The sequence below is a fragment of the Miniopterus natalensis genome, chromosome 15 (assembly GCF_054644295.1).
Source record: "Miniopterus natalensis isolate mMinNat1 chromosome 15, mMinNat1.hap1, whole genome shotgun sequence".
In the NCBI taxonomy this organism is placed as follows: domain Eukaryota; kingdom Metazoa; phylum Chordata; class Mammalia; order Chiroptera; family Miniopteridae; genus Miniopterus; species Miniopterus natalensis.
In genome coordinates, this window is record NC_142095.1 from 19209289 (window position 1) to 19221928 (window position 12640).

Consider the following 12640-nt stretch of genomic DNA (forward strand, 5'->3'; position numbering starts at 1 on the left):
CATAGGATGTTTAAATGAGTGCCCACGGTTCCATTGCTGGTAGAGGGGGAAGACTTCTATCTGGAGCTAGTGTGCTTAGCCAGGTATCCTCTTGGTCCCGTATATAGTGAAAGACTTTTTAAAAGGCTTTCTGAAATTAATTAATCTAATACTTAGATTTCTGTGAAGTACTGATAACTACTTAGAGTTTTCCAGTTGTGTTTCTTCTCACTATTGAAATTTTTCTCGTAACGTGTTTTTATATCTTTGATTTGTCGTTTGTACATTGACTTGCTTTAAAAGTACCATCATCTCGTGCCCTTCATTTTGAGCATGAGAGAGTGATTTCGATTACAGGCTCTGACTCCTGGAATAATCTGGTGTTTGAGGTTCCAGAAGGCTTAAGTGTAACAGCTCTGTGGCAGTCACTTCTCTCCCCCACCCTCACATCCACCTCGATCAGTAGGTATAACGGAGCCAGTAACCCTTTGTTTCGAGTGAACCCCAAGACAGTGCTAGGCGTTTCGTTGGAAACAGTGGGCAGTTCTTGTGTCTATTTGAAAGTATAGACCTTAGTCATCCGTTGGCCTGGTATTATAGATGAGAGTGTAGCTGGCAGCTCCACTTAAAATGAGAAAGTTTCCTGCCCTGGCCGGTGTGGCTCGGTTGGTGGGAGTGTCATCCCGTCCACCAGAAGGTCGCAGGTTTGATGCCCAGTCAGGGCACATACCCGGGTTTCAGGTTCCATTCCCCAGTCTGGGTGAGTACTGGAGGCAACCGATCCATGTTTCTCTCTCTCTCTCTCTCACACTCTCACTCTCACTCCCTCTCGCCCTCCCCCACTTCCTCCCTCTAAAATAAAAACAGTAACAACAAAAACAAGCTAGAAAGTTTCCTGTTTGAGGCGTGCTTGTAGGATTTTTGTACTTGGTCCTTCCTAGTATAATAGTACAAATCTTGTTCTTAATTACCATGCATTTTGGGGAATACCTATATTTCCTTTTTTAAAATTACAAAACATCCCAGTCTTTACCCTACTGACCATGGGAACACCAGCTTATGAATACCTGCTTAGCCAGGCACTGAAGTACTTGATACTAATTGGATTTTATTACCACTTTCAGCAATTGCATTAATGGCAAGATCCATAATGGAAATGGTAAACCAGTCTTATGTGCATAATTGTGTGAATTGCAGAACTTACACCAAATAATTTTTTCTGCCTCCATTTGTGAACCAGTTATTGCTTCATTCTAGTTCCTCATTTCAGACAGTGAGTTATCTGCTCTGTATTAATATTATAATAGACTCTACTGTAGAAGTGTCCTCTAAATTGCAAGTTTTACTTTTTGAATCTCATTTTTAGCTGGTTTAGATACATAAAGGTTTTACTGTAGCTTGGTGTTAGTTCTCTATCACCTTTTAGAAATATTAATCAAAAAAAGCTGAACTTAATAAAGCATCTAACTTAAAGTGGATTGATCTCAAGTATTTTATGGCCACTATCTTTTCACAATAGTACAACATAAAAGAGCCTAAGCCATGCCAGTTTAGGGATGCTTAACAATGTGTAAGTACTTCATTTTCACTTAATAGATTTTTACCTCTGCTTTGTTTTAGATCTTGAACAGGTTTCCTTTGACCTCAAAATCACTAATGCAAGAAAAATTACCATATCATGAGAGCATTTCCCCTATATTTTTTCTGATCTGCAGAATAATAAATACTTCTAAGGCTTAGGAGCAGACATGGCCTGGGTGAAAGCCTATTAAATGCTATTTTCTAATTGTTTTCTTTTTTTAAGTTAACCAGTACATGCTAATTAATCTGTTTTTCCTGCTAAAACAGAGCTAGCTTTAGAGTGCTTTTTGAGTGTCTTTTTTCACAATTATGACTTAAATTTCAAGTTGGGCTCTATCTGGATTTGCTTTTTAAACCTGCTTTATTTCAGGTCAGATTTTGTGCCCCGTACAAACTCATAACCAAACAAAAAAAAGCCCTAAATTCAGAATAATCCAAACAAACAGATACACCCATTTTTATTGTTTTTTTTTTTCTTCTTTTTCATTGGAAACCACTTGATCATAACAGGCTCTGAGCATAGAAAACATAAGAGAGCCTTTAACATAACAGGGGAGAGCCTTAGCCAGGGCTCTGCAGCTCATTGCCAATTGAAGTAAGGAACGCTCTGGCTGCTGGGACTTTTAAATCTAGACTTAAAAGTTATTTGTTCTGTTTAGCATTTTTAAAATGATTCTATTAGGAATTGTATGTGCTTCAGTTTTAATTTTAACTCATAATGATTGTAAAGCACCCTGGGATGCTTGCATGAAGGGCGCAACAGAAATGCAAGATTGTATTGTGTTCTAATATTCAGTATTATTACGGGGTGCTGGAGTTTCATCATGGGCAATTCATAAGGTTGCAGAATTCCTCATTGTAGAGAAGGTGTCTGACTTCCTTTAATAGCCTCTTTTTCTTTCTCTCATTCTTACTCTAAAACTTTATCCTTTATAATCATCCTCTTCTTTTTTTAAAAAATACTTTGAATCACAATATTTCCCCATGAACATGCTGATCTAATTTAATTTACTCAGGGGTTAAAGATGCAAACCAGATGATATGTTGAAAGTTAAGAGTGACACTTTAGTTGTTAGCCTTATTTGAGATCACATTGTTTATCTAGGTGACAGGACACAGGGTACTTCATTGGGTACCACCCCTGTCCTGGGCTTGTCCCATTTCACTGTCAATTCAGCGTTTATTCCCCGGCAATTAAAAAATAGGGAGCTAACTGAAACAAGTATTAACTGTTCGATACTTCACAAATAGATATTTCCCAAAACGTGTTGAAACTCCCCCGGGTTATGTTAACGTAGGACTGAGCGTGGTTGTGTTTTCTTCTTGTTTCTTAATGGAACTATTTTTTGGAGAAGTGTGTTTTTCCAGCACCTTCCTTCTGTCCCCCTTGGGTGGGTCTGCGCGTCCCTGCCCCGCGACATCGCTTTGACTCCGAGCTGGTGGCGTTCACATGAGGTCAGGCTGGGAGCTGGGGCACAGGACTGTCCCTCCCCAGGTCCCTCATCGGCAAAGTAGAAGACAATAGTGCCATTTTTTTCAGGGTGGTTATGAGAATTACATGAGTTAATACTTGTGCAATGTTTAGAACAGCACTTGGGTGTAAAGTAGTTGATTTTCTAAGACGCGGGCTGGAGAGTTTGAAATTGCGTGTGCAGGTGCTGCATAGTCCAAGAAACTTTGCTGCTATGTAGAAGATTTGATGTAAGCTTCCTTTTCATGGAAACGATCAAGAACCTTCCATTTGTGAAGAAATTAGAGGACCATGTTATAACTTATTCTCACTTTTAAGGGACCCTTTAGCATCGTCCTTGGGATCATTAAAAAGCGCTGATGTATTTTAAAATGGAAGTGGGGAAGACTCAGGCCTTGTGCTCTAAATAAGCACGATGTCCAGTTAAGCACGATACGTTAGACTGAACAGTGTCAAAGAAGAAACAGATGCCTCTGGGACTGTCGTCTGGCCGTGAGTTTTCCCCAGTGTCCTTTCCTATGACTTTCCTCACACCACGGCCCACGCTCAAGGCTCTGGTCTCCCCGTATGCACCCATCATAGTACTTTCTGCATTGTTCTGAAATTACCTGTGGACTAACTAGGGATTAAGTTTTATTCATCATCGCAGTCATGAATGCCCGCACACAGTAGGATCTCAAAAATATTTGGAAAACTGAAATACCCTCATAGAATTTTCACCATCTTAATTTCATGAACCAATAAATTCTGTCAGTAGTTTTATTATTAGTATTTTATAGCTACTCTTATCTGCAGTATCCTAAGTATCCTACCTTATAAAATATTTTTCTTATTAAACTGAATTTTGAATTTACCTAACCAAGAGCAAATTGCTTCTGAGCTGTTTTTTCCTAAGAAAACCTACTCACATTCCAAGCTGTTTCATATTTTTACTTACATTGTAATGTTCTTAAATATATGTATAAAATATATATGTTTGTAAGCAGAACAATAGTCTTGGGGGGATACATGGGACCCAGAGATCTTAAAAAATGCTATAAAAGACCTAATTATACATCACGATTAAGCACAATCTTCAGCACCATATTTCTATGCACATTTTCCATTTTTCATAATTGAACATATATTTCAGTGTGGTTACTACTTTTCATTCTGTCTCAAAAGTGTTATAGTTGAGATCCTCAATTTCTTTCACTGAATCTAAAATCACTTTGAGTTAGTAAAATCTCTTCACTAACATTTTTAGTTCCATTTTTCCATTTCTCAGAGTCAAATAATTTATAGACAAAGATGCTGATGCTGCCAACACAGAAATGCTAACAGTCAATACCACCCCATGTGAGCTCACAATGTCCATTCCTCAGTTGATGTTCTTGGTCCACATTTGGCCTTGGAGACTTTGTGTAAAGCTGTAAACATATAATGTGTGTTTCAGCTATATAAAGGTCCAGAATCACCTGAATTTAGGGAGAGCTGCAGGTGTAGATAACTGTCCAGCCATTCCAGAATGTGCCTCGGGGACTTGGTTTGTCCCTTTGTCCACCCCTGTGCATGAGCACCAGCTCAGCCTGGAGCACACACCTCCAGTGATGGACACGGCTCATTAATTCACGATGTCCAACCCATCCAACACATTTTTTACCATTTCACCACAACTAAGGAGGTGATTACCACTATACGGCATTTTCCTAAACGGAAGCATTTTTGTAATATTGATAGAGATGAATCAGATTAATTTGGTTTTTTTTCTGACCTAACCCAGAGGTGACATTGATTTACATTTATCTAGTGGACATGAGAAGTCTTGGTGGATAGCTAATAATAATACACAGAAATCAAGGACATGATTTAGCTCCTAGTCTCCTGTAAAATCTTGGATCAGATCTGAATGGGGTCCACAGACCCTGCAATGAGCTTCCTCAGGTTTGTGCAGACCCAAAAGTTATAAGGCACCTTTGGGAGCATGTGTGGGGATAGTTTGCCTAGGTTTCCTGAGATTCCCAGAGTTCTGTTGGCCTCATCAAAAGCTAAAAGCCAGACTGTTTTTCCTCCCCAATTTTTAGGCAGTGTGGTTTAAAATCTAATAGTATTCCTATAAAGAAGGAATGCAAAGAGGGAATATAAAATCTGTGAAGAATTACAGAGCCTAAATCTAGTGTTTACTTTTAGAAAAAGAGATTTTTCAAACTAGTTACCCATCCCACCCCCTCACTCTGTGGCTTAAAGCTTTTCAGTATGTTCTATGTAGGACCCCTGGAACTTAACACAAATTTAGTATCTTTTTTCTGCTATTTCTAAGCACAGATGCTAGAAAATTTGATTTCCACAGAGGATGGGAGATTTAACCACACAAGGGCCGTCAGAGTAAGGATAAGCAAGCATTCTCCAAATGTGTAAGTTGATAGAGATTTACAATTTTAGGAAACAATTTTTGTTATAAAAATCAAACTCATTGGCTTTAGATTTATCTAAGAAAAAACTTGTGAAAATCCTATTTGGAATAGCATAATGTTTAGCTGAGTGATGAGTATATTTTTAACAATCATAAGCAAGATACCAAGGGATTTTAACCATTCTAAAAATAGACTATAGTTGGGTACCTTTGCACAGTGAGTGCCTGAGAATGGATGATGAATATTACAATTGCATCTTCTTTAGTCACTAAAGGAGACCTTATAGGACCTCTGTTCGGGAAGACATACAGATTTCATAGAATCTTAAAGCTGTTAAAAGGGACCTTGGAGAATTTCTAGTTCAATTCCCTTCCTATTGCAGAGGAGCAAGTGTAAGCCTCTCTGTGCAGTTAATTTGAAATATTATACACCCTTAGTAATAATATACCTTTTAACAAATATTTTCTAATTTAAGCTCTTTACTAACATATTCAATTAATTTGAGTAAGAAGGTTTCAGTGTAATAAGAAAAATCTAGATAGGTACTTATACAAAAGAACTGAATAGAGGATCTGGTCAAAGATATTATCTGGGTCTTAGTAAAATTACTTTAATTACGTGAAAAAGCCATATGAACTGTGAACCCACGTTTTCTTTAAAAATTATGAATTGGATATTTAAATAATTAAATAAAATTTCTGTGTTTGAAATGATTGCATTTTCATCTTTAGGAGATGTGCTCAGAAAATTAAAACAGAATTGGATATGGTCTCTTTGTGCTTCCTTTTGTGTTCCTGTAGAGCTTTGTATTGAGTTTCCGTTTTTAGCGCATTTTAGTAACCCTTATAGGGTTACTTTGTGTGACAATGCCATTTTCAGGCATTGGGATTGATCAAGATGGCAAGAGCCATAACTATGACAATTGGAGTTTAAGTAAAATTTAGAAGTGATTAGTCTCTTCTCAACAAATTGAGATTCTGAATATGCCCCAGTTGTATCTCCCAAGAGAATAGCTTAGAAAGCAATAGAGGATCCAGAGGGAAAGATTTGGGGAACATAAGCTAACATGCACAAACAGAATATTACACTTAGAAATCCTGCCATTTGCTTCTCATAAATTGAAGCCCATTTTCCTTCCTTCCCACCCCCAAATACCAGATGGGGACTACCTGTTAATTTTCAACAAATTTGTTCCATGTCACCATCTCATAAGATGCCTTTTAGAGCTTGTTTGTAGGATTAAATATCCTTTGGGATTAAAAGAAAACCCCATTTTCTGAAAATTCTATTAAAATTGTATTTGAATGTGGAATTGATTCTATTTGACCTGAAATTAAAGTTTCACCTTTGAGTTTCCCACATGCATACCAAAAAAAAAAAAAAAGCTGTAAAAATTCAGGCCATAGGCAGGCAGGACATGGAGAAAAGGGAAGGGACATCGGAATGTACGAAGTCGGACTAATGAAAAAATAAAAACGTAAAAGAATAGAGAGCCAGCAGTTTGACAGATTGTTCAGTAAATGCTCATTTTATTGAAAATTATAAAAAGGTGCTTAATGCCTTTGTGCCATTAATACAATACATAAAAAGGTTACTGTCAAGATTAGTGTTCCAGTTCTGAAAATTAACTTTAGAGCTTTTTGCATCACTCTACATCGACTTAGAAGCTAAATTAAAGGCGTGTGTGTGTTTTGCATGTGCAGACATTTATCTCAGAAAACAATTATTTTAGACTTTACGCCAAAGACATTAGCAGTGATGCACTTTCATTTAAAGCTTGGACATAACTGATATATATATATATACACACACATCAGGCAAGGTAGAACCATGAAAATCTCCTTACAGAATTAAACCTGTGCAAGATGATTTCTCTTGCTGCCTCTCTAGAGTGTTCCAATTCAAAACATACATTTCCTTCCTACAGAAAAAGATATTCAGATTCCTTAGTTGAAATTAATTAGCATTCAGAAACCAGATAGCATGTTTTTGGGTATTCATGAGATCTCTGTTTGAAAAAAATGTTTTTAACTTGTAGAAATGTGTTGCAACACACAGATGGGAAGAAAAAGAAAAAAAAATCTCTTTAGCAAGCACTGTGTGTAAAAGGAATATTACATTTTGCACGCTCCTGATTGCTCTGTGTAAACAGTTTTTGACATCTGTCTTTATAGTTTTCGAGGAGAGGAAGACTTTGTTAAAAGAATCATTTTTATACAGCAGTCCCCATTTCAGTCTTGCTTTACCTGTATTATGAAAGCAGATGGTCTGCATGTCTTTTGAATATTTATAACTATCAAAAACAATCTCTTGCTATTCACCCTTAGGCTTATGAGATGTCAGGACTGTTCTGGTTGAAAAAAAATCATCTTGGGTGTTTACAGAAAGAGGATTACATTAAGCTGAAATGACTATACATTTTCTAGTTTAATATTTGTCCATCAGCTGTTTAATCGTATTTAGATAATTGTGTAAATAAGACGTGGTAGCCTTTGCCCTCTCTGCTGATGGAGCCTGAAAGCTTTAAACGGGGGTGAACCACCATTTTGTAGGTTCTCTTGCCCACCTCCGTGAAACCATCAGCAAGTCTTCAGCAAGTTTTGGTCGTGATATTCCAGACCTGTTTAAAAACACAGCAGAACCGTGAGCAAAACGCCAGGATGGAGCCCGCGTGCATTCTAGGGGGTTGCAGGCCGCCGCTCCGGCGTCCGGTCATTAGAGCGTCTTGTAACAAGCAGGTCGGTGCCACACTCCGGGCGCCCTGCAAGGTGACATGGCTTTCTCTCTTTTCTCCATGAGCGTGCAGAGCTTGGAGGGTATTTTGGAAAACTTTTGGTACGGTGAGGGTTAACTGTTTTTTGACTGGAAGCTGAGCAATCAGAGATAACAGATTTTGCTGTGGTTGGTTGATTTGGCAGAAAAGCATGAACAGTTTTGGTTTAAATGATTGAATAACCTGATTAGCATTGTTTTGGGGTGGGTTTTTTGTTGTTGTTAAAGGCACAACAAAGCAATTTTAAGGGTAATCAGATCACTGCCTTTCCCCAATTGATGAACTTCTTTTTCAGAAGGCTTCACCTCGCCCCCAAACCTCTTCATTGGCTACTAAGGTGACCAAGTAGAAGAATAAAAGTATCTTCCCTTAGTTTCTGAATGTGTTATAAATACATACCTCCAGTGTATGTCCCATTCTAGCAGGGGTTTGCAAGAATATAACGTTTTGAAAGATTATGTAACCTCCCCTGATTTCTTGTGGGGTTTTGTTGTTTTTCAAATTTAGAGACATGCAGTATTTTAGAGCAGAGGTCCAGAACGTTCTCACTATATGTGCGTCAGGCTTTAGAAAAATTCCACCCTTACCTTTTCACAATTAGAAAGGTTATAAATAATGTATTTGGCTGCAAAGGAAGCTCAGCCTGTGGCAGATGGTATCATTCTAGAGTGCCGGGGTTTCTGCGAAGATGGCATTCTTTCAGATCGGAACTTCAGCAGACTCCCAGAAAGAGCCGAAGCTCCTCCTAGGGAGTAGACATGTGCTTCATGGATCTTAGAAAAGCTTACAACTTGGCTCCTAGGACGAGTGTATCGTGTCACACTGGGGTTATGAGATCCACGGCCAATTTCTGCCAACTTTCAAATTCTGTTTCTTGGCATGGAAAGCTGTGGCGATGCGCTGGTCGGTGTGTGTACCGTTTGAACTTGGGATTTAAACCGACTGAGTTTTGTCGGCCTGAGTCCTTTATTCCCTGAACATGGATGTTTTACACTGACTGGCCACTGACTGGGAAAACTTGCGATAGAAATTGTGTCTTTCTCCAAGAGCTCTGGACAGCTTGTATAAATAGACACCGGGAGGGGACTGGGATGGCATAATCAGCAAGCACTATGACTTCCCAGACATCCATGTGGATGCATTTTGGAAAAACCTGGGCAGGTATCTCTTGCAAACTAATGAACAAAGATTCTTTAAATTATGAGTTTTATTGTAACACCCCAAAGTGATGATTTTAAAGGAATCATTTAACACCTAAGCTGCCATTCCCTTTGACTTTAAGTGCACACACACACACACACAGGAGGGTTTTCTGGTAGTCTGCAGTAATAGCTTATTTCAGTGGCCTTTTGTTGATCAACTAATATGTTCCCAGCCCTGTCTGTGATGAGCGCACGCTATTCGGAGATCAGAACCAAGGCTCTAGTAGAAAATCAGCAGCATAACAAGTGCTCTAGTGGTACCACGTGTGGGGTGTTTGGGACGTCAGGAAAGGCAGAGCAAAGATACCTGAAATACGTCCTCAGGGATGAACAGCTGTTAGCTAGAAATGGGAGAGGGCCTGGCCGTCCGTCCAAGCCAGGGAAGTGGTGTGTGTCTTTCTGATGTCAGCTACCAGGTGCAGGCCAACTTTAGAAGACACCATCAAATTTGAATATTGCAACCAATGGAAATACTATGTTCCTTGGTATTTTCCCTTTGTTCCCACTCGACTTGTAACTGAGTACAATCTTCATTCTTCATAAGAAAATGAATTTTCTTTAAAATATATCATTTGAAATTTTACCTGATACCTTTCTGTTATTTTACAGCACAGTCTTCCAGCTGATCTGAAATGTGATCATATAATAAAAGCCCAGTGAGGAGGTGGTGGCACAGGGTTGTCATAGTAATTAACATCTCTTAAGTCCATCCTTGGTATGTTCCAGGCACTATGCTAATTGTAGCGCATTCATTACTTTCTTTATTGTCTGTCCACGGGCAGACAGTATGGCTCTTGAAGTCATTACTTTTCTAGTCACTCGCCCAGTGCTTAGCACATAATAGGAGTTCAATAAATATATGGTGAATGAATGGAAAAAAAAAAAAGCCAGAATGAATGGAGTCTCAGAACAACCCCATGGGGCGAGTGCTGCTCTCACTGCTGTTTAGTATGGGGAGTTGTGAAGAAGTAGTCGATTCGACTGGGGTCACACCAGCAGTGTGCAGCACATCTTGGATTTGAACGTAGATTTAGCTGATTCTGTTTCGTCACATGAATGTTTAGTGTGTATGTAATATCTGCCAGACATTTGGGCTGGAAAGTAATATGGAACCCGAATCTTCATGAACTCACAGCCTCATGTAATCTTTTTAAACCAACGTCTCCTTTTGATTGACAAGAATCCCAGGCCTCTCTCCTTAAAAACATGGATCTTGGTGAACTCCTTGTACACCCCTCCCGCCTATGAAAATATTATCAATCTTGACTTTCATTTGTATTATCAAAACAATAGGTGTTTCTTTATGATTTTCCAAACTGAAGATTATGACACTGAGTATGATCTTTCAAATGCCATGGGCCCCATAAGATTCTGAAATCTCTCTTCCCTGCCCTTGAAACTTACTAGTCTAGTCAGGTGCTATGCCTGAGATTTCAATAGGATTTTACCACAAGAAGAAAAACAGTGTCTATTAGTGGCTACATGGGAAGTTTACTGCATGCATATTGTTCCGATAAAAATTGAAGTGACCCCAAGTTGCCTAAATTATGGAATATTTTCCAGCCCTCAAGAAGCACAGAAAGATAGAGAACCTAAAAAGTTTCTTTGGCATACGTCATAACCTGTGGATTAGCCTTTGATTTATGTCTTGCTTAGGCTAATATTTACAGTAATCAGTTCCCTAAGCACACACCAGTCGGGACAGAGTGGAAAGCATCCAGAAAGTCTCTTAAGGACAGAGCCTACCAGTTAGAGTTAAACAAGGGCAGGGGGAAGCTCTGATGATCATGCACATATGGATATTATTTTTCACATATGGGTAATAATGAACTACACAGCACTATTACATATGGGCTCTAGTTGTATAAAAATATTTCAGACTTTTTTTTCCACACACTGTGTATTATTCTTTTTTCCTCACATATATATATTTCTTCACTGTTGATATACCAAACCACATTAAATTGAAATGATCTGTTTACATATCTGTCTTCCTAATAGATTGTAAGCTTTTTTTAGGCAGAGGCTCTGTCTTGTCTGCCCTAGTACCAGCCAGGCACATAATAGGTGTGCAGCAAAGAGCAAAATTCACATATAGAACTATTGGCAAACTAAAATAGATTGGATGTTTGTCAAAAACCTCAGGAAAATTTAGATATTCTAAACATTTCTGAAAATTAAGACACATGCTATATCTAAAATTTATATGAACTATTATATTAACATTTAAGAAACTGCCAGAATGTCTAGGTGTAAGAGTAATAATTTTTAAAAAATTGAAGCAAAGTGGAAGAACATCAACTGTCATCCATTTTCAGAATCACCATTATCCATCAGCGATCTCAATAGTTTTATTAGTGTCTGACTTTATTGATCCATTATTACAATAGAGTAAGGTGATTGAAGCTGACGGATTGTTAACTGGATCGGGTGATCCTCTGGCTCTGGTTCTGGCAACCTTGCTAAGTATCTTTTTGTACTCTGGACTGAGGGAGGCTCTTAGTAAGATTGCAAGCTTCTAGATTAATGGCAGGGCATCATGAGCCCATTAAGAATGTCTTTTTAGAGAAATAAAATGAGGAAAGTACTATAAAGTAGAAAGTGTCAAAAAAAAAAAAAAAGGATATCACAATTTTTCTTAAGAAAGATAGCCATGTTTTACATAAATAATGCAATTCCAGCTTATCCTTCCCTGCAAGTTCTTCAAAGATCCTCAAGATTTGCATATTACAGAATGTGTTCCTGTTGCAGAATTAACACCGGTAATGGATGTTAGGAGAGTCAATAATAACCAAAAGAGCTTTAAATTAGAAGTCGCTTAAAGAAGATAATTATATAAAAATACTTTTGTTCCCAAACTGGCTTTTCTGGTTGTTCCCTGCTCCCAAACAATGCTGCCCTCTGTCAACTATGTCACTGTAGACCAACTGAAGTTGAAATGCAAGTTCTCATGTTTCTGCACATGGGAGTGGGGGATGGGTGGGTGCTGCAAAGTCTCAATTATTCCTAAGACGCAACTGGAAATTAATTTAGCTGCTACTAGAGGATAATATGGGTGTTATGGTTAAAAATAACTGTGAATTAAGTCACTGAAATGACCATAACTAAAATTTGCTGGGAAGAAAACACTTTTCTTTGTTGAAAATGAGTTCGAAAAAACTAATAGATCAAAATCATTGTTATTTTTGTCTTCATTTTTGTGTGTTAAACTGTTGGCTGTTTTCAGGATGAAGACAAGTGA

At 38.2% G+C, this 12640-nt stretch overlaps 1 protein-coding gene across 1 annotated transcript in view; it reads left to right on the forward strand.

Moving 5' to 3' along the window:
* SATB1 (SATB homeobox 1) overlaps nt 1–12640 on the forward strand; it is a 75234-nt gene that overhangs the window by 14303 nt on the left and 48291 nt on the right. The gene's annotated exons all lie outside the window — the stretch shown is intronic.